The sequence below is a fragment of the Lissotriton helveticus genome, chromosome 10 (genome assembly GCF_964261635.1).
Source record: "Lissotriton helveticus chromosome 10, aLisHel1.1, whole genome shotgun sequence".
NCBI lineage: Eukaryota > Metazoa > Chordata > Amphibia > Caudata > Salamandridae > Lissotriton > Lissotriton helveticus.
Window position 1 is genome coordinate 757,444,977 of NC_136071.1, and position 27,684 is coordinate 757,472,660.

The window sequence follows — 27,684 nt, forward strand, 5'->3', positions numbered from 1 at the left end:
AGGGCTGGACGATCTACTCTTGCTGGACACATGTAATAAAATAGGATGGCTAAATAAATTGAAAGAACTGGCCTTTAATTTGGGACTAAGAGAGGCATGGGAGTCGCAATCTCCGCCACCCAAAGCTGTTATTAAAAAACTTTACTGGGATTGGGTGCAGAGTAATGCCACGAGGGCTATGAATGTGGGCTCTCTCACTGACCAATTTTTGTCAATTAAGTGTGTGAGAAAATTGGAACCCTTTCTAGACCTGATAACTAAACCGTTGGATCGAGCGCTGTACCTAAAATTGCGATATGGGACGCTCCCGGTGCATGATTTTACGGCGAGATGGTCGAATTCTGATGCCCTCTTGCGTACATGTCCTGGCTGTGCGGCCCCAAAGGAATCAGTGGCTCATCTGTTTTTCGCTTGTCCAGCCTACAAAGGGGCGCGGAAATTCTGGTTGAAACCCGTCTGTAGGGAACTAAGGTTGAGGTGCCACAGCCAGGCACTACGTGTCCTCTCTACAGATTCTTCATCTGCCATTATGATCTGTGGGGTGGCCAAATTTTTGGGCAATGCATGGTTGATACGTTCCCACTTACTAAAACTGCTCCTGGGGGGTCCTACAGGTTGATGTGGAACTTTTTGTGTAGTAAATTATTGAAATGAGGTGCCCTTGCTTTTTATTGTATTTTATAATCTTTTACTGGTAAATTGGAAATGTACATATATATGTATTCTTTTATGGTGATAAATTGCCGAATAAAGATATTTACTACTAGAAAAACATTACTAATTTGGCAAAGGAACTCAAACCACTCGAGGTTGATAGTGCCTGGAAGAGACTGGTAGATGGTCTCTCAAATGTAGGTCATTGGCTTGCTAGCGTAGGTAAAGGCTTATTGTTCAAGGTACTGATGCCAATTGGAATTATAGGTCTCATCCTATTTTTCATATTTGTCTGCTGCAAGTGTCGTAAGCACACAAGAAAGCATGAAGTGAATGCAAGAGGAGTGAAACGAAGTGTGGATGAGCTCGAATTAGAAGAGATGAATAATCAGATCTATAAAAAGGTGAAGAATTCTCACCCTACCAAACTGAAAGAGAAAAGCTGGAGCGATTGCTGGAAGAGGTAGAGCTGTATAAAGTGTGAAAGAAAAGTTGGCATCTGGTTCCATTATATTTTGTGATGATAGTAAATATCATCAAAGAGGGGACTGATGAAGCAAAGCTTCGCATATTTTGCGACTTGCTGTATTCATGAACCTCGTCTATGTGTAACAAGGTAATAAAATGTACGTCTTACTAACGTTTATATTAAGTTTAAGCAAGGATTATGAAGCTTGCCTATGTGTATTTCTAATGCATTTAATGCATGTCCTTAAAATATGGCCGCCGCTTGTATTTAGTTACTGCGCATGCGTCAGCCACACTCGCGTGTCCTGACGTGTCTGCAGAGTTGGAGGGAAATTTATGCGCATGCGTAATACATAGCTTTGCCTATAACGTGGTACTGCTCGTGCCACTGCTCTTGTACCTGTTATATGTAGCTAACATTTAGACTGCATAAGTATATTTCTTAGTGATAAGTTGAAAGTACAAACCCTGTGATGTGTTTTCATAATGTTGTTTCTATGTATTAATTTGTTCTCGCTTACTTTTCATGTACCGCGGGGAATGGGGGTCTGACTGCACCGAATACCATCTTGGAGGGCCTTTCTGCGCATGCTCCTATGTCTGGGGAACTGAAAACCTTGGCTGGTGGAACTTGGCCAGCTGGCAGGGATGGGCAAGATGCTCCTGAGAACTGACCTGCAAACCCAGCAAAACGGAGACATGTGTCCCTATTCAGCAACAATGTACATTTCTCATTACATTTCTCTGCAGTTTCTCATGGGAACCCCAATCTTGCTAGGCGGTACCCAGAGATGTAAATTAGGCATCCAAATAGTGTGTTGTGATTGGTGTGTTACCCAAATCCTACCTTTGGACCAATCGAAATTGGGGATTCTGACACTTTGCAACATTTGGGGGGTGGTACCCTGTCCCAAAAGAGTATATCTACCCTGGGTTCACCTAGGGAATTGTCCGACTTGTCTGGTTTAGCTGACCTGTCACTGACCCATCGTACTCAATAGGTGACTGAAGACACAGAGCGCTGCGGAGCACTCTGTCCGAAATTTGACCATAGACTAAGGTTTTACTGAACCTTAAAGTGCTGGCGAAGCACTTTGCTGGGAGTTCGCTGACCCAATCGGGGTCTTGATCGATAGCTGCAGAGAGGGTGGAGCGCAGGCGTTGCTTCCAAACTGCGGGTGCGGTCCTGTCCTGAGCGGTCCTGTCCTGAGGGTTTGCTGTCCTGTCCTGAGGGTCCTGTCCTGATTCCTATTCTGAGGGTATCCTGTCCTGTCCCGAGTGTCCATTCTGCACCTGCTGTCCTTTGAGGGGTATCCTTCCTTGAGGGTTTCCTGTCCTTAACTGACCCGTGGCCAGGGTTTGGTTTCCACACCAGTCTAGGTAAATACTGCTCTAAATTCTTTAAACTTGCACCTTTCTATTTTTCTGACTTTTGCTTCAATAAAGAGACACCTTTGCATATGTTGATTTTTCCATGCTTTTGCCGCAACTATTGAAACGTAAAGTCATTTGCATATTTTGTTGATATGTTCCCATGTTACCCTACCTATTAGAAATCATATTTTGCATTGCAGTTTGTCATTTTCTGATATGGTCTAGAACGGCCTTACTTAAATTGTCTAAAGACTCCCTGCCCTGAATGCATAGCGTTACTTGTTGCATCTCATATTAGCGTTTCTATGATTACCCTGACTTTATTTCTCTATAGTTATGTACTTTTCGTTATCTTGATTATTGATTGCCTTATTCTTGTAAGTTTGATGCTTGATGAAAACGAACTTTAGATAAAGCTTTTAAAACTTCCAGTTGTCCGTGGTCATTTTACAACAGTATTGAATGTCATTTGAGTTGTATTTGCTGCCTTTCCTTTTACAGCTAGGCCCCTGATCCGTTGAGGTCATAGGTACCCGTGTCGGTGGATGGTAAGTCGGGTACACTGAGTAATAACGGTAGGGAACACACACAAATTGGTAGTAGCCCGTGAAGTCGCCCTGTCAATGAATAGTGTGAATTGAAAGTATATGGGCCCGGAAACGGCGAAATTATTGGCTGGGTGACCTCGCGCGCTCTATCACAAGCTATCTGGAGAAGCTTGTTGGGAAGTTTCAAGAGTCCTAAAAAAAATGAAACTTCTTATCATTGATGAAGTAAGCATGGTATTGTGGTACTGAAAATCTGGACCCTGTTGTTCTGCCTATATCGAGGTCCAATACCCGTATCACAAAACCTCAACGTACCATAACGATTTTGGTATCTATGAACCGATAATGAGTAGGACATCATTCCTATGTATTTTCGTCACAATCGAGGGTTGCCAACACCCCAAAATCGTAGTTTCCGTCCCAACCCCTTAGACTCAATTTTGTGAACGGCATCCATCTTACATCTTGCCCTCATGTTAAGTCAATTAAAGGTCAAGCTTGATCAAGAAGGACACGTCCACCTTCTCTGACTTCCCCCTGACCCCGTCCCAACTGACTCTGCTGTCTTCGGCCAAACCTGTCTGGGCAGCCCCTCGCCCAGTGGCCGAATACGATAGCATCTACGCATAACATTCCACAAACCATTCACTACATACAGACCATGCTTTCTACAAACATGCACCTGTCCACGTATCTTGTTTATGGCCAGTTTTATGGCTGGGTTGTACCTTCCTTTATCGGTGTTTCATCGATATCTGATGGGAGTTCCCGATCCAACTAGGTAATCTATGAGCAAACTGGACATCTAAAATATGGGCTTGCTTACATGACTTCGCCCTTTGTATTGTTGTAGAAATATGTGTGTTGCCATACCATAAACTCAAGAATTCTTGCTTGAAGCCATATGTTTTGTATATAAGGAGACGGCTGGTTCTGTAAAAACGAACAGTCTCCCAAGAACCTACTCTCCGTGTGGTGTACTTCTGGGACACGTGTTACTTGGTAGCTACCAATAAACTTGATCTTTGACTGCGACTAGAAGACTCCGTGTTTCTGTGGTCCGGAACAAGGGAGAACTCAGAGGTCATCGGGTGTTATCCCCTGACACCAGCGGGTTCCTAAAAACCCGTTACCTCAGTTGGCGCCCAACTCGGGGCGATATCAAGCGTTGACGGTCCAAGCCAGATGTTCGTGAGGAGCTTCGTGTGAAAATTCCGGAGGACGGCCAGCCACTTCAGCGACCCCTGTATGTCGACGTGGTTCCAAAGGTCTTTGCTGCGAGGTTCCCCGCATCCCGACGGCTACGAAGGACTGCTGCCCTGACTATCGCCTTGTTTTGGACCCAGTGATCCTTGGTAGAGCGAAACAATAGACGAGTCTTCTAGCGACGTCATCGATCTTCAATTACTTCAGTTAAGTATAAGTGGAGCGTCTCCAGTCCTTAGTTTGTCCTTAGTTTTTGGTATCCTTGAGATACACTTTGATTTGGAACTTGCAAGCCCCAAAGCCGAAGGACTCGTGTATTCACAAGAAATATCGTAACAGATAATCCTTTGAAGTTTGAAGCTAGACTAGTGAGCGAAGATGCCTGGTTTTAGCAAACTTGGAAACTTGTTTTGTCTTGGTTATAGTAAGGACTCCCGATTGGAGGATTCTTGTCCGGTTCCTCCAATTGGAACTCCAACGTATGAACTCTATGTAAAGCACGGCGTAGGTCCTATCACATATAACGAAGTATGGATGAGATACACCGGCAAGGATGGTGTTTTAAAATGGCCCCAATATGGTAGTTTCGACCCAGAAATATTAGACAACTTAGAGTTCAAATTGTTCAAGAAGAAAGCCCGGCCGGCGATGTTTGACTCTTTCCGCTTATGGCGTAAAGAGGCCAAACAGAAAGAAATTAGATTAGAAAAGAAAAATAAGAGAGAAAGAGGTATTTCGGTAATACAAGCCGCGTTAAAATTTAAAGACAACTAAGAAGATCAAATGAGTGAGCAGTTGCACAGGCAACGTAAAATGGCAATAGATAAATGCTATCCTGTTTTTCCATCTCTTCAGCAAGAGGTAGTAAAAGAGCGCGAAAAAGATCCATTAATGGCACATTTGCTAAATTCACCACCACCCTATGCACAAAATGCCACAGCACCTCCGCAACCTTTAGTTGCACCTCTGGTAGCTGTTATACAGGCTCCTTCACCGCACCCACCAGCTACTCTTCAGCTGGCTCCTGTTTCTCTGGCGCAGCCTCCTCAAGGCTCACCGATCACGTCTACTTCTCCTACTGTTCCTTCTAAAATTTCGCCTAGCGCACCTTCTAGTCTCCCTGATACTCGTTCTACAAACATTTCTGTTTCTGCTTTGCGTGACTCTGTTCTACCACCAGTCATTCCTCCACTTTCACTTTCAGTCTGGCATAAAATGGCCAGCATTGTTACTAACTTTCCTTCACCACTTTTTCGGTCGCCTAAAACGACCCCTAACACGAAACGAAGACAATTACGAAGCCAAGTGCCCGATTATCAGGAAAGGGAATCACTGAATAATTTAGCACGGAATTGGGATATGAATACAGCGAGATATGATGTAGAATCTGTCATGAACGTTTTCCGTCAATGGGATGAACCAACACAAAGATACGTCTTTGAGCAGATGTGTGTTTTCCTGTGTGAGGATTTGGAAGATAATGGTCAGAAGAGCAACCTGCAAGAGTTGTGTAGGTTACGATTTAGATTCGGGGAGGGTATGATAGTTGGTCCCGACGTTGAAAAAGCAGTTGAGATATTATTATCGCATCGAAGTACGGGTGGTAATTCTGGGTCATCCTCTGACAGTGGTACATCTAGTAGGAAAAGAGCGAGACGTTACCCCATGAGAGAGGTTCCTCCGGTTTGGAGGGAAGGTGATGCAAACGCAGTTCCACCGGTTCTGCCTCATTTCCAGCCTGTATGGGTACATGTCCCCTGGAAGAGATCCGAAGTTCTAGCACTCAAGCAGACACTACCCGACCCCCGTAAAAACCCGACTGGGTATTATAAGGAGTTGTCCCAAACTGCAAGCTCATGTATAATGAATTTAGCGGATATAGACATGTTATTTGGGAACGTTGTTCCACATCCTTTATGGAGCAAGATACGTCATACGGATCATGACCAGGAATTAGGTGACTCATGGGCGAACATTGCGACTACAGATGCTAGACAAGTCGGTGGTTTCAAACCTGAGCCGTTAATAGTGGAACTTCCTGGTAGAATTATTGCGTACATGAAGACAATTATGCCTGAAGTACGTGTCAACTGGGACAAGCTATCCGCGTGCAAGCAGAAGAAAGATGAGAATGTGTCTGACTTTTTCACGAGATTTGAGGAAACATTCACTGACCATAGTGGTCAGGATATGGCTACCGAGGGTGGCCAAAGATTGTTTGTAGACAAGTTTGTGCACAATTTGCTTCCTGAACTATGTAATAAACTAAAAGACTCTGAAAGTGCTTGGGCTGTCTCTACGTCAGCACAGATTTTAGCTACGACCCAGTATTATGAGAATAGGCGTAAAGACGAGCTAGACAAAGCAGACAAAAAGACGAAAGATTTAAAAACTAAAGTTCTTCTCCAACAGGCCTATCCGCCTCGTATGGCTAGCCAGCACAATTATCAACAGAATCAGCAGTATTCTAGAGACGCGCAAGGAAACGAGCTTTCCCATCAGCGTCCTACATATGGCCCGAATCAATGTGCGTATTGCAAAGAAGAGGGTCATTTTAAAGGTAATTGTCCGGCTCTTGCGCGACGTTTTAACGGTACTCAAGGTGTAAGGGGAAGAGGTGTTCAGCATGCACCTAGAGGGAGAGGCCGTGGAAATTTCACTGAGAATATAACTTCTTTTCCGCCTCAGAAATCCATGAATAGCTTTGACCAACAGAATAATTCATCGTCCAAGTCAGCTCAGTACTATGCCGACGACTATTACACCGAACACGAAAACGAGGGTAATGATTGCTAGGACAGCCATGGACAAAGAGAGGGAGTTGTTTCAGTTCCAGTAGATCAGGATGGACCTTATGTCGAGGTAATTACCTCAGGAGTGTCAGAGCCATTTCTGCTGGATACTAGTGCTACGAAAAGTTCTATTATGCACTCAAAACTTCCTGGCGCACCTTTGTCTGGCGAAATGAATGTCTCAATAGGCTTCTCTGGCGCCCCTGTTAGAAACCCGATCTCTAGTCCTGTTTTCCTTTCTGTTGGCCCCTGTGAATTAGAAGCACCCCTCATTTTGACAACAGGTTGTGGTGAAAATTTGTTAGGTTTGGATTTACTAAAACGGTTATACGCGACTTTGTACTGTTCTCCCTCGGGAGTACAACTTACTTTGGGGAGAAAATTCATCTCTCCAATGTATTTGTCAAAAGAAGGTATTCCAACAGAATTGTCATCACTTCCTGATACACTGTGGGCTAATGGTTCCAACGATGTAGGTCGTTTGGAGATAGCACCGTATGTCATAACTTTGAAAGCCAACGTCAGATTGCCACGTATTCCCCAATACAAAATTTCTAACGACTGCGAACATGCGTTGTTAACGATCGTTTATGATTTGATCGATAAAGATGTTATCGAAGAAACAACAGGTAACGTTTGCAACAGTCCAGTTTTACCGGTCTTGAAACGTACTGATCCTTCACAGCCCCCTGTGTATAGGTTTGTGATTGGCCTCTGAGAAGTAAATAAGGTAGTTATACCGCAGTTTCCAGTCGTCCCCGACATTACTGCTTTATTGACAATGGTTCCAGTTTCAGCAGCATGGTTCTCGGTGATTGACCTAAAGAACGCTTTCTTCAGCATCCCGATCGCTGAAGAAAGTAGAGACCTTTTCGGCTTCAATTTAGGAGGACGAAGCTTCCGCTTCAAGTGCGCCCCTCAAGGCTACTGCGAAAGCCCATCAATATTCAGTCAGGCTCTGAAAACACAACTAGACACAATTGTATTGCCAGATGGGTCAACTTTGGTCCAGTACGTAGACGATTTACTAATCGCTGCGGACACTGAAGAGATTTGCAAGGAAGCTACGTTGTCGCTATTGCGTCACTTATGTGACATGAAGCACAAAGTCTCTCTTTCCAAATTGCAATTTTGCCGACAAGAAGTGACCTACCTAGGTCACATCTTGTCGAAGGAGGGAAGGAGACTGACACCAGAAAGAATACAGGCAATTACAGAACTAAGTGCCCCAAGGACACAGAGAGAAGTTCGAGCCTTCTTGGGCATTACATCGTACTGAAGACAATGGATACCGAATTTCTCACTACTAGCCAAACCCTTACTGGCACTACTCCGCAAAGACATGCCTAATCCTATGCCTTGGTCTGAAGATTGTCAGACAAGTTTCCACGAGTTGCGCGATGCATTGTGTTCGGCCCCTGTGTTGGGAAACCCCAACTACAGTAAGCCTTTTACATTGTACGTCCACGAAAAAGAAGGTTGTGCATTATCAGTCTTAACGCAATACTTTGGGGACAAACAACGCCCATGCGCATATTTTTCGGCAACTTTGGATCCTGTGGCTAAGGCACTGCCAAGTTGTCTGAGAGCAACCGCCGCAGCAGCTGTCTGCATTCGACAGTCTGCTGGATTAGTCATGAATAACACTCTGATCGTTATGGTTCCGCATGCAGTAGACATTTTGCTAAATAGGACAAAGACACAACATCTTACTAGCGCCCGACTATCCAGTTACGAACTTACCCTGCTAGCAAGTCACATCCACATAAAGAGGTGTGATACACTCAACCCCGCTACGTTATTACCCATCCCGACAGAGACAGACAAGATTGACAAACATGACTGCTGTTTCAGGACAGAGGAAGAGACAAAAGGGAGAGTAGACTTACAAGACACTCCCCTTCCCGAATGCAATGATACTTTATGGGTTGATGGTTCATGTTTCAAGTTACCGAATGGTGATACGACTACAGCATATGCCGTAACGACATTACATACCATTTTGGAGACTGCACGTATTTCCCACGGTTCTGCACAAGCCGCAGAATTGATTGTGCTTACTAGAGCATGTGTGTTGGCGAAAGGAAAGCGAGTGAATGTGTACACTGACAGCCAATATGCCTTTGGCGTGGCTCACAGTTTTGGGAGATTATGGCGTGAACGTGGATTCCTTACGTCCCATGGTGCAAGGATACAACATGGCCAGTTAGTCAATGAGCTCCTTGAGTCACTCACCTTGCCCCTACAAGTCGCCATTATAAAATGTAGTGCACACAAAAAGATTCAGGATGATGTTGGCCGCGGGAACGCATTCGCAGATGAGGTTGCGAAAGAGACGGCAAGGAACACAATGACTTGAATGTATGTTATGGGTCCCGCTAGATGGATTGCTGATGTGGGAATGTGTGAGGACACCATTGAAAGCGTAAAATCAATACAAGCCGAGGCCACTGAGAACAAAGTGAATGAATGGAGAAAAATCACAGGTAGATTGGATGCGAATGGTTGTTCGGTCGAACTATCGGAACACCAGCGATGGCTGTTACCTAATGCATACGTACCTGCAGTAGTGACGATGGCTCACGGAATGGCACACATTAGTTCGAGAGGAATATGTAAACTATTGGCCCCAGTATGGCAGAATAGTAATATCCCAAAGTACGCAGAAAACGTGGTCAGAAACTGTATTGTGTGTTTGAAGTACAATCCCGGTAGGGGAACGCCAACTCCAGCTGGTCATTTTGCGCCTCCAACGTACCCGTTCGAGGTTTTGCAGCTCGATTTCATCCACATGGAGAGGTGCAACAATCTGAAGTACGTTCTCGTTGTTTTTTGTGCCTTTTCAAGGTGGGTGGAAGCGTACCCCCTTAGGGACAATACCGCTTTATCAACTGCCAAAGCACTTGTCAAAGAGTTTTTCCCGAGGTTCGGTATGCCTAGAATTGTCTGGAGTGATAACGGAAGAGAATTCGTAGGATGCGTGATGAAGAGAGTGTGTGAGTGTTTAGGGATCCACCAGAAATTCCACTCTGCCAATCACCCCCAATCAGCTGGATTAGTAGAGTGCTACAATGGCACTCTGAAACTCAAACTAGCCAAGATCCAAGCCAGTACAGGTCTTAAATGGCCTGATGCCTTGCCTCTAGCACTCTTGTCAACCAGGACGACTGTCCACTCCAGATTAGGACTTAGCCCCCATGAGATTGTGTTTGGCTGCCCAGCCAACGTCTGGGGCGTGCCAAGACCCAAGAAACTAAGCGAGATAGAGCACCCCGTGCTGCTAGACTATTTGTGCGAATTGACAACTAAATAATTGCGTGTTTTATACCAACAGGTTCACAGTTCCTCTCCACCAGCCTCTGACGATCCTGGTCATCTCATCGAACCCGGTTCGTGGGTTTTGTTGCGAAACTTTCAGCGCACCAACAACGGACAACCGAGGTGGACCGGACCGCACCTAGTACTACTTTCAACAAGATCTGCTGTGCGAGTGGAAGGCAAGAAGAACTGGGTACATGGGACCCACTGCAAACGGGTCCCTCTATCCCTTCCATACGACCGGTGGGTCAACAAAGGACTTGCCGACTCTGAAACAGAATCCATACCTCGTTTCATCCCTTTCAGCATTGCACGGTTGAAAGAAACCAGTACCGAAAAAGAGAGTGATCATATTTTACAAGGACCTGTGTCACCGTCTATGCAATTGGACACTACTGAACCTGAGACATTGTTTGAAGATCACACCGTACCTGGGAAACGACGATACGACTTACGGTCTAGACAAAAGGACTAATAAAAGTTTGATCTAATGTAATTTCCTTTTTCCCCTAAGAACTATTTTTGGATTTTTAAGCTCTCTCGTCCCAAGGGAACTAGCTCATTTTTGATTTTTCGAACCGCCATCCGGTTCTGCTGCTAGGGTCGCGGTTGAAGTCTGGGGAGTGCAACTGGGAAGTTCTAGGTCCACGGTTCTGATTGGTCCACGGGAGTTACCCCGGACTGAGCAGAGCGCGCTCCCTGGGAGAATCAATCAACCACCGCGGGCAGCAACTAGAGGATGGAGTTTCCCAGGGTAAAGAGACCTGTCAGACTCACGAACTTCAGAAAACAGTTATGCACGATACTGTCCAGAAGAAGATTCCTGATACTATGTGTTTTAATGTTATGTAGCATACTTGTGTTTTTTATTGGTTATACTTTGTTCGTATTTAAAGTTACCCTTTCGAATGACACCCAGACACCACCTCCTCCCACTATTTCTCCACACTACTTTCACCCTCTACCTGAACACGAGTCTGCCCGAAGACTCGAATTTGCAAACAACTCTTTCATTCAGCTTCTACACCAGCACCAGTCCATAATGAACACATCCAACTGTTGGATATGCGGACTTATGCCACACACAACCGATAAGGGAATCCCATACTTCATTTTGCCATTTAGCTACTATGGTTCTCTGTGGGCCTTCCAGACCATGTTTTTATTCGCCCTAGAACCATATCCGACCCGTTCCCCTGCAAGCGATTCCAGTAACAAGGCACTGATTGCAGGGATAAGGAATATCAGTAGGGATATCGACACATATCTGACAATGCCCAAAGAGGAACTCAGTCCCTACACCCGTCGGAACGTGACCAAACATGGGGTTTACCTGGTCATGAGCCAGGCAGCAAAGAAATCCCGCCCAGTTTGGATAGTGCCCCACCGAGGTCATTTATGCTTACAGGGTATTGGTAGGGACCCCACAGCACAGCTAGGAAAGAGCATTTGCACGGAAACATACGTATTTGCTTCCCGAACTTCCCCTATACTCTTGGCAGCCAAAGACACGTATTTCGTTTGCCACGACCAAGCCTACACGTGGTTGCCCCCTGATTTCTCAGGCACGTGTTTTATTTCATTTCTGCTGCCTCCCACCTACACGGCCAGAGCAGATTACCATCGGACAAGAACAGCTAGGGGTGTCGTGAGTAAAGACGACACCGCGGGTCAGGAATTCGCTGACTTTACAAAAGGTTTTCTGCCATTTTGGGGGCCTATGGTGAACAGCAGGAATATTCGCCAGTTAGCAAGGATAGTTGAATCCGCCGTGACTACGACGGCCGGAGCCCTTGGCAATTTGACAACCGAGCTTCAGTCGGATCGACTTATGACCATTCAGAACCGAATTGCCTTAGACATTATACTCGCCGATCGTGGTGGTGTGTGTAGAGTCATCCAATCCAGTTGCTGCATATTCATCCCTGATAACGCACCGACAGTATACCAGGCCATCTCCAAACTGCACGAAATATCTGGTTCCCTTCACGTTGAGAAAGGGGATTGGTCCTTGCTGGGGTGGTTCTGGGAACTGATCACTGCCTGGGGATGGAAAACTTTTATCTTCATTGGGATGATCTTGGCACTTCTGTTCATGTTTTGCCTGTGTATACAGTGCGCTCCTGCACTATGTGGCCTCTGTGCTACCTCGTGTGTACGGAAGCCTGTGTCACAGAACGAACTGAGTAACAGAATGATGCTACAGCAACATCTCCACGAATTTCGTCATACCGATTTGGACTCAGATTAGCATGAGTTATTGCCTTATATGAGGGCAAAAGGAGGGTCTGTGGTACTGAAAATCTGGACCCTGTTGTTCTGCCTATATCGAGGTCCAATACCCGTATCACAAAACCTCAACGTACCATAACGATTTTGGTATCTATGAACCGATAATGAGTAGGACATCATTCCTATGTATTTTCGTCACAATCGAGGGTTGCCAACACCCCAAAATCGTAGTTTCCGTCCCAACCCTTTAGACTCCATTTTGTGAACGGCATCCATCTTACATCTTGCACTCATGTTAAGTCAATTAAAGGTCGAGCTTGATCAAGGAGGACACGTCCACCTTCTCTGACTTCCCCCTGACCCCGTCCCAACTGACTCCGCTGTCTTCGGCCAAACCTGTCTGGGCAGCCCCTCGCCCAGTGGCCGAATACGATAGCATCTACGCATAACATTCCACAAACCATTCACTACAAACAGACCATGCTTTCTACAAACATGTACCTGTCCACGTATCTTGTTTATGGCCAGTTTTATGGCTGGGTTGTACCTTCCTTTATCGGTGTTTCATCGATATCTGATGGGAGTTCCCGATCCAACTAGGTAATCTATCAGCAAACTGGACATCTAAAATATGGGCTTGCTTACATGACTTCGCCCTTTGTATTGTTGTAGAAATATGTGTGTTGCCATACCATAAACTCAAGAATTCTTGCTTGAAGCCATATGTTTTGTATATAAGGAGACGGCTGGTTCTGTAAAAACGAACAGTCTCCCAAGAACCTACTCTCCGTGTGGTGTACTTCTGGGACACGTGTTACTTGGTAGCTACCAATAAACTTGATCTTTGACTGCGACTAGAAGACTCCGTGTTTCTGTGGTCCGGAATAAGGGAGAACTCAGAGGTCATCGGGTGTTATCCCCTGACACCAGCGGGTTCCTAAAAACCCGTTACCTCAGTATCAAACGTAATGCTTGCTTTTGTGCATTTAAGTATGCAAGAAATTCTTAAAACAGAGTATGATGTGTTATTTGAAGGCAAACACATCAACGTTTTTGGGGATCTACTGCAACTAACTCCAGTGAAAGGACAGCCAGTGTTTAAAATGCTTACACATGAAGATACCAGGAAGTGCCTTGGAAGCATTGGAAATGTTAACATATGGTTAAATTTCAAATATGCAGAACTGCTTCAAAATATGCGACAGGCAAAGGATGAAGATTATAAAAATATTCTACAAGATGTTAGAATTGGAAAATTAACTGAGCATGGCAAAGAAGCTTTACATGGACGATTAATTTCCAATTTGTTTCCAAAAGAAAACATTCTCCCAGAGAATATTTTTATGAAAATTCCTGAAAACAAATCTGTTATATGCTTGATGCCAACTCTAAAAGAATGTTCAATCTTCAACAACAAAATGTTAAAGTTGGAAAACCAAGAGCTTGTGAAACTGGAAGCTATTGATAAAATAGAACATGAAGGAGCAACTATTGTTTTGTCTGAAAAGTTGAAAGAAAAATTGGATTCTTTAGAGAAGACAATATCTAAAACTGCTGGTTTGGAAAAGACTCTGTATGCATCTTTAAATTGTCGTATAAGTTTACGACGTAATTTACATGTGGAAAGAGGTTTAGTAAATGGAGCAATGGGTAATGCTGTTGATTTTGTGAATTACCGAAATAGAGATGGAATTGAATTTATAAATATTAAATTTGATAATATTGAAGAAGTACAACAAATCAGTCGTTGTTCTGCATGATTTTTGCTTGTGAAAGATGTATATGTCCGCCGAAAACAGTTTCCTGTTTCTTTGGCATATGCAGTGACTATTCATAAATCTCAAGGTTTAAGTGTGGACACTGCTTTGGTGAATATTGGAAGTTCTGTGTTCAAGGAGGGTATGGCATATGTTGCTTTATCTCGAGTCAGAACTTTATCTGGATTGTACTTGATTGATTTTGATGAGACACAGATAAATGCAGATCTAAATTGTGTAAAAGAATATAATAGGTTTAGAAGAGAGTATGCTCCAAATTTACCTCAATTTCCTCTATTTGAAAAGCGTGTGATAGGCCGAAAAAGAAGAAATGAGAAAAATTGTAGTGAAGTTGTAGCAAAAAGAAAAAAAGTAGATGAACCAGTAATTGTAAGCAGAAAGGAAAAGGATTCAGGTGAAGATGTTGTTGGATTTCAGTTTGAAAACAGTTCTGGTGTCAACTGCTATGCTAATGTAGTGGTTAACGTTGTTTTTTTTCTCAAAACTGTACAAGAACAGATTGCTGAAAATCATGATCAAACATTTTGTTGTTTATTAAATTCTGTGTTTGACAAATGTAGCAGTGATAGAACAAAAATACAAAGTGTTTCTGAAATTCAAAATGTTTTAGACATATGTTCTGGTCAAAAACAATTTTCTCAGAATATTCAGCAAGATTGTCAGGAATTTCTAATGTATATGCTTGTTGTTTTACAAGATGAAGGTGTAGATGTAGAAAATCTTTTTGACCTTTCTTATAAATGGCAGCATGACTGCGACAATTGCTCCTTTTCAAGTAGTACTACAATAGACACTGAAAGATTTATATATTTGACTTTACCAGACTGCAAATCAGTGTCATTTAATAATCTAGTTAGACAAGCAAATCAAAGCATGGTCTGTACTCAATGTAAATCTGCAATTCTATCAACATTATTTATTCAAAGATATGGACAGTATGTAATTTTAATGTTACAACGATGTAGACCTGATGGAACTAAATTGACAACATTAATTAAAAATGTTGTGGCTTCTCAATTATCAATTTCAGGAAGAACCTTTACAACTGCAGCAATTATTTACCATGATGGTCCTTCAACAACATCAGGACATTACACAGCTTATTTAAAATGTCAAAAAGGATGGAATGACTGTAATGATACTCAATTGACTTTCAAACAACGTTTGCCTTCTGACTTACAAAATTCTTACCTAGTGTTCCTACAACCGAAATTTTAGGGAAGGTAATTGGCCTATGAAGATTGCAGCAGTTATTAAAATTTAGTTTTCTGTTCAAAATTACTTTCTGAGTGATAGTGATGAAAATAATCAAAAACATGTAGTTCTGATAAAGGTAGTATATGAATTTCACATAATGTGTGCTGTGAGTATTATAGAAAATCTTACTAAAAAGTAAGCTAGAGGTGGAAATAAAACTATTGTTTCATAATGTAAAAGATGTTGGAGCTTTTCTTTCAGAAACTCGGGTAAATCTGAGATAAAGAATACTCTTGACTAATTTCCAAAGAAAAGGACTTTTCATATACTATTTGGCCTCTTGGAAAAGTAGATGGATCAAAAGTGAGTTAAGATATGTTTTTTCAAAATGTTATATTATTTATTCAAACGTTCTCTGGGTTTTTTAAACACAATCATTTTGATTGCGTTTTTTTTTGCCCGCTGTTATATGATTTTTTAAATTTTTTTTTATTGAGAATCCATGAGGCATAATAAAAATAAAAATAAACAATATACATGATTTGAATGAAAGAGGCGAGATACAATATAAGCAATCCACCAAAATTAACAATAGAAAGGTAATATACAGATCAGTTATCGAATTACATAGCTTAGTATCTAATTGAATTAATGCTTCTAGATCATCAAATAATTAATGTTATTGATATCAATATTGTAGATATTGAGTTGGCTACCGCAAACAAAGAGGAGATGAGAAAAGAGTATAACAATTGAGAGCATTACCATAGCCATGGTCCTAAGGATCCCTTGATCTTACTACATTCTGCAAGCACGCCAAGCAGCCACTGGTGTCCAGATCTTCGTCCCCAGAACTCTTGATTTTTTACCCTTAAGTTCATACAGAGCCGCCTCCACATTCTGGGGGAGATTTATGTTAACTGGCGCATCCCCAGGGATGCGCCAGTTAATGTGCGCCACAGTGCGCCACAGCTCCGCCACCCATGGTGCGCCGCATTTACAATGGGGCGCACCGTGGGGCAAAAACAGCACAGATGCGTGACGCATCTGTGCCGTTAAGGTGGCGCATTGCTGGAGTTGTGTCGCAAGCGCGACGCAGCTCCAGCAAGGCTCGGGGGTGCCCCATCTTAACAATGCTGCCTCAAGCCCTACGCCTGCTTTAAGCAGGCGCAGGGTTTTGACGCAGCATTGGCCTGAAAGTGACTGAGTGAAATCTTATAGATTTCACTCAGCCACTTTTGCGAGGCGCACCTGCCCCGGAACGCCCACCCTGCGCCGGAACGCCCACAAGCGGCGCAGGGCTTTACAACGTGACGCATCTGCCTAGATGCGTCACGTTGTAAATCGTTCGTAGGGATGCGCCACGTTTACGCCGCCTTGCGAGACGCAACAGCGGCGTAAACGTGACGCAAGGGCATCATAAATCTGCCCTTATGTATTCCCAATAGTCTGGACAACTACATTTGGAAGGTTGGGGCCTCCGAGTCTTTCCAAGCTGCTGAAATTAGAATTGTAAGTTATGGTATGTTATGTTAAATAATATTTATAAAGCGCACGTACGCCCTTGGGCTTCATGGCGCTGAGGTACGGGAACATAACAAAGAAAGGAAGAATAGACAGCCGGTTTAGGAATAAACATTATTTGAAGGCCTGTCTAAAAAGCCAAGTTTTAAAGTGATGTCTAAAAGTGAGAACGTCAGGGCTCTGTCTGAGGGGCAGAGGAAGCGTATTCCAGAGGCTGGCGGCTAAAAAGTCAAAGCAGCAGCCGCCTGAACGTTATTTGTTAAAGGAAGGAACAATTTAGAGATCCTTCTTTGCAGAACGGAGATTAGGTGAGGGGGTGTACCGGAGTACCAAGCCTTCAATAAACTTAGGGCCAGTATGTTGAAGAGCTTTGAAGACCATGCAGCCCGTCTTAAACATGACCCTCTGCGCTACCGGGAGCCAGTGCAGTTGTTCCAGGCCAGGGGTGATAGATTGCCACTTTGGCTGCTTGAGGATCAGTCTGGCCGCTTGGTTTTGAACTAGTTGTAGTCTCTTAAGTTGGCCAAGCGGAAGTCCCAGGTAGATGCTATTAGAGAAGTCCAATCTGGACATAACCAAAGCAATGACCACCTGGATCAGGGCTGAGTGGGTGAGGAATTGGGAAATCTTTTTTATTTTCCGGAGCTGAAAAAAAGCCCCGGAGACAACAGCACCAATTTGACCCTTAAGAGAGAGGTCGGCGCTGATTATGACTCCCAAGCTTTTCACAAAGGAAGATTTGCACGGGGGCTGGCCCATGATGCTAGGCCAGAAATGAGGACCCCAACTTAGCTCACTTTTCCCAGGCAAGATCAGTTCGGTCTTGCCTGGGTTAAGTTTGAGGTGGTTGAGGTTCATCCATCTATGGATGTGATCCATAGCATTGTGGAATTCAGTAACTGAATCTGGGGTATTGAGGGGGAAAATAAGTTGTAGGTCATCAGCATAATTAAAAATGGAGACCTGATAATTCTTTAGTGAGTGAAGCAGAGGACGAAGATAAAGATTAAATAAGAGAGGTGACAGTGAGGACCCCTGTGGGACCCCACAAAATGAAAACAATTTAGGAGCAGAAAACGGACCAAGTGTGACGGATTGTGATCGGTCAGAGACAAAGGAAGTGATCCAATTCAGGGCCGAGCCCCTGAGGCCGGCCTGCTCGACACGGCTGACCAGGATGGAATAGTCAACCGTGTCGAACGCGGCCGACAGATCGAGGAGTATCAGCGCCTGATGGATGCCTTTGTCAGTATTCGAACGGAGCTTGTTCTGGACAGCCACGATGACGGCCTCCGTCGAGTGGCCGGGTCGGAATCCTGCCTGGTTAGGCTCCAGATACTGAGTTGTCTCGATGAAATTAGACAAACAGTTTGTTACATGAGCTTCCAGTACTTTTGAAAAATAGGGGAGTAGGGAGATAAGTCTGCAGTTGGTAGGGATGAGAGGGTCAGTGCCAGGTTTCTTGAGAAGTGGAACAACAGAAGCATGTTTGAAGTTTTTTGGCACAGTGCCACTGGAAAGCGAGTTATTTAACAGGGTAATTATCCCCTGCGGGAGGGACAGACCGATATCTCTGAGAATGAGCGGAGGGCAAGGGTCAGATGGAGAGCCAGATTTGACCCGAGCTAAAAGAGTAGTCAATGTTTCTAAGGTAATAGGAGTAAATGAGGGCAGTAGCGACTGGTTAGAAGAGATATCACTTAAAGGGGTGGGTGAGGGGCAGGCCAGGATACTCTTTTTGATGGTGTCGATTTTTTCCAAGAAGAAGCTGTTAAGGGAATTGCACAGCTCTTGGGTGGGGATAACAGAGGGAGTTGTTCGGTCACAGCTGCTGAGTTCATGCACTATCCTAAATATGTCTTTAGATTTGTTGTGTGAGTTAAGGATAATTCCCGAAAAATACTCCGTTTTTTGTTTGAGAATGGCTTTCTGGTAATTTTTACGGGCTACACAGTAGGCCACTTTATTTGGAGTAGAATAGCTAGCTCTCCATTTCCTCTCCAACTGGCGGACCTCCAGTTTCTGAGAGTTAAGTTGGGAGGTAAACCATTTGTGGGCATTATTGGGGCGGGAATGAGAGACTTTAACCCAAGGAGCATGGGTGTCTGCCGCGTTCACAAGCCAGTCCGAAAGGGATTTCTCCATCAAATCCAAATCGTGTGTAAAAGAGGGTTGCGTCGCGGTCAGTTTGTCAATTAATGCTGGCATATCGATGCCCTTCCATTTGCGAAACGTCCCACCTTTCCCAGTTGTCAGTTTCAAAGGCCCTTGGATCAGAAAAGAGAAGCGTATCAGAAAATGATCTGACCATATGCAGGGTTCAATAATCAGGGAGCTGATAGGCAAGTTGTAGGACCAAAGCTGGTCTAAATTATGGCCTTTCTTATGAGTGGGGGAATCTATGTGTTGCCTAAGGTTAAGGTCGACCAGTAGCTCCTGCAATACAGCTGCCTGAGGGTCCGCCTCTGGTTTGTCAAACCAGAAGTTCAAGTCACCGGCCAACATACACCTGGAATAGTTGGTCACTAACGGTGCCAGTTGTTCGGCCAGAGAAGTGGGGAAGGAGGGCATTGAGTGTGGGGGCGATAGATGAGGACAAAGAGAATGGCGCCCTTGGAAGTATCCATTTTAAAGACGATATTGTCTGAATCGCCCAAGGACAAGGTTGGTAAAGCCATGAAATTGTGTGATTTATGTATGATGGCCGCTACACCACCACCTTTCTTGCCTGGGGGCCGATTACCAGTAAGTATAAAATAATCGGCAGGTAAAACAGCCAGGATGTCTGGTAATGAGTCCTCCGAGAGCCATGTCTCGGTCAACATAAGGACATCAGGTTTTTCAGATGATAATAAGTACAGCTATAGAGATAAAAATTAGAGCTTCAGTCTCAATATTTAATTTCAATTTGCTTTGACATCCTATAATCATGAGTGTTGGAGACAAGGTTATCTGAGCATCCAGCAACCCCGCCCAGAATAATTCAATCTCTGTTTTAATTGATCCAAGTTTCTCGGACTGATGAAACATATGGATAATATCAGCAGGAGCTTTACCGCCTCTGGGGCAATTGCTGTTCTCCCTCTTACCCCAATCATAAAGCTTAGAGGGGGTATAATACAAGTTAAATAATGTTTTAAAGTGCTGAGCTCTTAAATTGGAGGAGCATAGAAATCTTCTATCCATTAAGAGGGCTCTGTCCAGATCAATGTCCGGATCCTCCAATTTTTAAGCCCAGGCTGCCTCAGTTTTGCCCATGTCGTCCTGGGATTCTTCCACAAACAGCCTATACACTCCATTGATTCTAAGTTTATCCCCCTTCAGATAATCCAGTAGATTACACCTCTCCCTTAAGACGATAAGAGGCCTTGTTGATCTGATTGTGCTGACCACCTGAGCATATTTGTAATCTTGGCTACCCTGGAGGGAGTGCCTTTGTCTCAGTTCTTCCAGAGTTCTACACTCATCTATAACCATAACTTGCCCCAGTGTCAGGATACCCTGTCGCTCCCAGTGTCTCCAAGACCCATCATTACTTTGGTTAGGAAATAGGCTTGAGTTCCAGAGTGGGGTGTGGTGATTACAATTAGAGATTGCCAGTGCTTTCTGAACTGCTACCCAGACCCCCCATATCCCTTCAAGTGTCTTAAGTCTCGACTTATTGTAATATCTTCTTTCTGTTCTCCTTAATAATACCCCGGTAGCCTCACTGCCAAGCAGCAGTTCAAAGATAGATGGAATGACATCTTGTCTACTCGGGGAGTTTGTTCTATTTCCCACGGGATCAAATAATATAGCCATCTGCGTAAGAAGACAAGACCAGTGATAGTATCTGAGGTTTGGCAGTCCCAAGCCCCCCCTTTCCTGAGGCAAAGACATATATTTCATGGATCTTCTAACCTTTCCATATTGCCAAAAGAAATTCATAAAGATGGATTCTATTTCTTTGATAATTTTCGCCTCTATTTTAAAGGGGATCGACCGGAATTTATATAGCACCTTGGGGAACATAGTCATTTTGATGACATTAGCATGACCTATGATTGAAAGTTGTAACGTATCCATTCTTTTCAGATTCTCCCTCATGGATTTCATAAGAGGGATGAAATTGTCTCTAATTATCAGCTCCGGCTGTGCGTTGATCGTTATCCCCAAATAAACCACGGAATCAACGAATCTGGAGTCTGATTTTTTTATATTCTTGGAGCAGAGCACCTGCGTCTTACCCACATTTAGGCGATAACCTGATTGTCTACCAAATTTACTTGTGATGCCCACCACTTCACGCATAGCCGCGTCGGGGTCGGTGGTAATTATAGCCAAATCATCGGCATATGCCATGATTTTTGTTTGAAATCCCTTCGTGACTACCGGTTTGATTACTATGTTATTAATTATTTAGCGTATCAGAGGATCAATATAAAGTGTGATTAAAATGTGTGAGCATGGGCATCCCTGCCTTGTCCCCCTCGTAATAAAGATCTTATCCGAGCTCTCACCCATCATTTGAAATTTTTTTCGCGACTGGGGTAATATACATAGCCTGAATAGCCTTCATAAACCTCAGTCCAAACCCCCTTTCAGCAAGCACGCTCCACAGAATATCCCATCTGACGCGATCAAAAGCTTTCTCCGCATCTAGGAGGATCATTGCGACCCCCCCCCCCCGGCAGCATGGATATCAAACAACGTAATAGCTCGCCTGATATGCTCGGCGGTTCCCCTGCCGGGAATAAAACCATGCTGCCAGGGAGAGACCAGGGTCCCAATGATCCATCCCAAGCGGGTTGCCAAGATCTTAGCGTATAATTTATTGTCCGCGTTTATTAAAGATATGGGTCTATATGAACCCGGATTTTCCGTGGGCTTGCCCTTTTTATGATACACCACTATATTGGTGTATATCCATGACTCAAGGATTGAGCCTGTATTTATAATACCATTGAAAAGGTCTAACAGAAGTGTAGATGTTTCTTCAAATAAGCATTTATAGAATTCAATTGGTAGACCATCGGGGCCCGCAGCCTTCCCTACTGCTAAATCTTGTAGGGCATCCGAGAGTTCATCCATAGTGATGGATTGTTCTAAAATTTCTCTATCCCCCTGAGCCACTTTGGTCCCCAATCCTGTCCACTCTATCATTGGTTCCTCAGTAACTGGATCTTCCTGATACAATGTTTGATAGTATCTTTTAAAGACCTTTATGATGTCCTTTGGCTCCTCGTAGGTCCTACCCTGCTCTTCTATGTGTGTAATATTATTTATCGAGGTCGCTTGTCTAATACGTAGTGCCAATGCTTTCCGGGCTTGTTCCCCCGTCTCATACATATTCCTTCTTTGTGCTTGATATTCAGCGGCTGCTTTTTTAGCTAATTGCTTTTGTATCTCAGCTTTAATAGTACTCACTCTTTCTAAACTTTGCGTTCCCTGCCTTCCCAGGCATATATCTTTCCTGTGCTGTTCCTCAGCCACTGTTAATTTATTCATTAATTGCTCTCTCTCTAAGTTAAGTTTTTTCCAACTGCGAGAGGTGTAGCTGCTGGTTTCTCCCCTTAAGGCGGCTTTATAGCTGTCCCAAACAGAGTTTTGCGATGCACTGTATCTATTTACGTCGGAAAAGGCCTGTGACCAATTCTTCATATGCGCCATATAGGTACTATCTGTTAAAAGCTTCCTATCGAAAGTCCATGTTCTCATTGGTTTAGCTGATCTGTTAAGAGCTATTGTTAATAACAATGGATTATGGTCTGATATTATCATGGGCAATTTATTGATTTCTACTGTGCTAATCTCTGTGGTGGAAATCATAAAATAATCAAGCTTGGAATATTTCTTGAATGGGTGCGAAAATATGTAAAACATGAATTCCCTGATTGAATACTACCCCAGATATCCCTAAAACTGTGTGAATCCATCATTGAACGTACTGCCCGATACACCCGGGGTTTACGCCCGGTATATCCGGTTCCCCCTTCGAAATCTGCGGAGATATTAAAATCCCCACAGACCACTATGGGTGTTGGCCAACTTGCTAGCTCCTTCTCCATACGGTCGAAGGTATCAGGGTCATCGCTATTAGCCCCGTAGATGCAGCAGATAGTGATGCCCAGATTTATTTTGCATACCAACCTCTACTGGTTAAACTTCACTGGTTGCCTGTGCGGCAACGCACAAAGTTTAAAACTTTATGTACTATTCATAAATGTTTGATAGGAAAGGGCCCCAAATGTCTTACTAAAGCCTTTCAACCTTATATTCCAGGCCGTTCCTTACGTTCCAGCAACCTCCATTTATTACAGGACCCTAAAGTAAGAAAGTCTCGTCAGGGAGGTCGCGCCCTGGCATATACTGGACCCGTTCTCTGGAATTCCCTCCCCCCAACATTAAAACTTATTACCAATCACCTTCTTTTTCGTAAAACCCTCAAGACTCATCTTTTTATTAGTAGTTAACTTTCCACGTGTTCTAGCTTCTGAAACGATCTTGCACAGTATAATCTCCTACACTGGACAAAGCGCGGAGATACCCCTTCGGGGGTTTATTCAGGCGCTATATAAGCACATAAAATAAAAAAATAAATAAATAAAAAAATGCCCACCGCCCCATGGTGTCAGCCTTAAATCGTTTAGCTCCCCCCAGAACCACCTTGCCAATGATAGCCACCCCCCTAATAGTAGACATTTGGGAGGAACAAGAAAGAATCTCGAATCACTTTAGGTTTAACCAGTGCCTTTTCCCCCATGGAAGATGGGTCTCCTGCATACACATAATATCCGTTCGTGTAAATTTGACAAATTCCTCTAGTCTTCCCCTTTTTTTCCAATCATTTAGGCCCCCTGTATTCATAGAGCAGATACTAAGCTTTGACATACTTCTGTCTTAAATTCTTCCTTCTATTCAGCCTTCCATTTAGCATACTAAAAGCACGTATGACTACATACCTTGTTACAACTTTAAATCTCAGCCTGATTATAATTACAATAGTATCATGAATTCGCTTTTTTCGTTCTATGTTTTTTTTTAAACACAATCATTTTGATTGTGTTTTTTTGCCCGCTGTTCTATGATGAGTAATATTGAAGTCACTGTTTAAAGTGAAATTCAATATATTCTGAAAACAGCAAAAATAAACTATATAATATGTTGTACAAATTATGTTGTATTTTGTAATATTTAATATATATTATTTTCCCCTTCTTTCATGCTCACTCTCCTATTTCCACCCTCTATCACTCCTCTTAACTCACCCTCACTGGCCTTTTCTCACTCTCCTTCACCTCCCTTCTCTTATTCCACTTTACTCACTTATCCTTATTCTCCACTCCTTCACAACCTTTTCCCTCTCTCCCATCTACCACTTTCCAGCTGTCAGTCACTCCAATTCACTTACCTTACTCTTCTTTCCTTTCTTTATTCCCTCAATAATTCCTCTTTTCTCACACACCTTACTCCACTTCACTCACTCCTTCTCTCACTTCCTCTGTCCTCTCACATCCTCACTCCCCTTTCCTCACTCCATCTCTCTTAGCCTCACTCTCTCGATCCTCTCACTCTCTCACTCCTCTTCCATCATGCTTACTCCCTAAAACTCACCCACTCTCCCTTACTTACCTTTCTTTGCTCTCTCACTCAGTTCCTTTCTGCCACTCTTTCCTTCACTACCTCTATGTTCTCACTCCTTCACTTCCTTTGTCTCATGCTCACTTGCTTTTATCCTCTCTCTATCTTTCCTTTGTCCTCAATCTCACTGCCCTTCACTCACCCTCCCTCACCCTTGTTCCCATACTCCAGTTCCCTCAGTTATTCATATTCATCTTCCTTAACTCCCCTTCCTCTTTCTCTCCTTACCCACTCACCTTTTCCCAGTCCCTTTGCTTCACTTTTCTTCCCTTTCTTCCCTTCCTTTGCTGTATCAGTCATTCTCCTTCCCTAAATTACCTTACTGCCCTTTACTGACTCTTTCTCTTACTCCCTCTGTTCTCTCATATTCTCACGTGTCTTCCCTCACTCCCTCTCTGTTACCTTCACTCCCATTGTGTCCTCACTGTCTTACAACCCTACATTCACCCTCAGTCACCTTCCATGCCTCATTGTCAATATTCCACCGTTATTCACTCCTGCTTCTTTGTCACTCACTCCCCTTTCTTTGCTCCCCTTTCTTCCTTTAGTTTTCCTAATGCACATTTCTTTAGTATCTTACTCACCTTCACTTCATTTCTCTCTCCTGCTATTGTTCACTGTCACTGAATGTATCCATGTTATTATCCTTTTAGTAATTTGCTTTCTCTCTATTTCTTTTTAACTCTCTCTGTCCTTCACCGTTCCTTTGTTTTTCTTTCTGAGTCCTTCACTTCTACTTTATCTCTTACAAACCTTTTATGACTTTTAATCTGCTACTTTGTCTCTTGTATTGTAAAATATATATTATAAATATTCTAATTTTTTTTCCTCTTTCACAGATATTAAATTTATTGTAAATATGTAATTAAGTTTACATTACTTATAAGGTAAGTTTGATGTACAAAATTAACTTTCTCTATACTCTTTTCCTTAACCTCACTACTCTTCTGTCATGCTGCCACACCCCTGTTCCCTTATTGCGCTTGCCTCACTTTTTCTGAATCCCCACGTTTACTCCCCTTTTCCTCACTCTTTTCTCACACTCACCTTCTTTCAGACCTTCTCTTTACTTTCCTTCCTCTCTCTTCCCTTCCTTCACTCCTTCACTTTTTTCCCTTCCCTTACTCTCCTCACTCCACTTCACTAACTCCTTCACTTAGTCCATCTGTCCTCTTAGTTCTACACTCCCCTTCCCTCATTCTCTCTCTGTTTGCCTCATTCTCTCCATCCCCTTAGTCTCTCACTCCTCTTCTGTCACGCTCACTCCCTATAACTCAGCCACACTCCCACACTCACCATCTTTCAGACCTTCTCCTTTACTTTCCTTCCTCTCTCTTCCCTTCCTTCACTCCTTCACTTTTTTCCCTTCCCTTACTCTCCTTACTCCACTTCACTAACTCCTTCTCTTACTCCCTCAGTCCTCTTACTTCTACACTCCCCTTCCCTCATTCTCTCTCTGTTAGCCTCATTCTCTCCGTCCCCTTAGTCTCTCACTCCTCTTCTGTCACGCCCACTCCCTATAACTCAGCCACACTCCCACACTCACCTTCTTTCAGACCTTATCCTTTACTTTCCTTCCTCTCTCTTCCCTTCCTTCACTCCTTCACTGTTTTCCCTTCCCTTACTCTCCTTACTCCACTTCACTAATTCCTTCTCTTACTCCCTCTGTCCTCTTACTTCTACACTCCCCTTCCCTCATTCTCTCTCTGTTAGCCTCATTCTCTCCGTCCCCTTAGTCTCTCACTCCTCTTCTGTCACACTCACTCCCTATAACTCAGCCATACTCCCACACTCACTTTCTTTAAGACATTCTCCTATACTTTCCTTCCTCTCTCTTCCCTTCTTTCACTCCTTCACTCTTTTCTCTTCTCTTACTCTCCTTACTCCACTACACTAACTGTTTCTCTTACTCCCTCTGTCCTCTTAGTTCTACACTCCCCTTCCCTCATTCTCTCTCTGGTAGCCTCATTCTCTCCATCCCCTTAGTCTCTCACTTCTCTTCTGTCACGCTCACTCCCTATAACTCAGCCACACTCCCACACTCACCTTCTTTCAGACCTTCTCCTTTACTTTACTTCCTCTCTCTTCCCTTCTTTCACTCCTTCTCTGTTTACCCTTCCCTTACTCTCCTTACTCCACTTCATTAATTCCTTCTCTTACTCCCTCTGTCCTCTTACTTCTACACTCCCCTTCCCTCATTCTCTTTCTGTTAGCCTCATTCTCTCCGTCCCCTTAGTCTCTCACTCCTCTTCTGTCACGCTCACTCCCTATAACTCAGCCATACTCCCACACTCACTTTCTTTAAGACATTCTCCTTTACTTTCCTTCCTCTCTCTTCCCTTCTTTCACTCCTTCACTCGTTTTCCTTCTCTTACTCTCCTTACTCCACTACACTAACTGTTTCTCTTACTCCCTCTGTCCTCTTAGTTCTACACTCCCCTTCCCTCATTCTCTCTCTGGTAGCCTCATTCTCTCTATCCCCTTAGTCTCTCACTCCTCTTCTGTCACGCTCACTCCCTATAAATCAGCCACACTCCCACACTCACCTTCTTTCAGACCTTCTCCTTTACTTTACTTCCTCTCTCTTCCCTTCTTTCACTCCTTCACTGTTTACCCTTCCCTTACTCTCCTTACTCCACTTCACTAATTCCTTCTCTTACTCCCTCTGTCCTCTTACTTCTACACTCCCCTTCCCTCATTCTCTTTCTGTTAGCCTCATTCTCTCTGTCCCCTTAGTCTCTCACTCCTCTTCTGTCACGCTCACTCCCTATAACTCAGCCATACTCCCACACTCTCTTTCTTTAAGACATTCTCCTTTACTTTCCTTCCTCTCTCTTCCCTTCTTTCACTCCTTCACTCTTTTTCCTTCTCTTACTCTCCTTACTCCACTACACTAACTGTTTCTCTTACTCCCTCTGTCCTCTTAGTTCTACACTCCCCTTCCCTCATTCTCTCTCTGTTAGCCTCATTCTC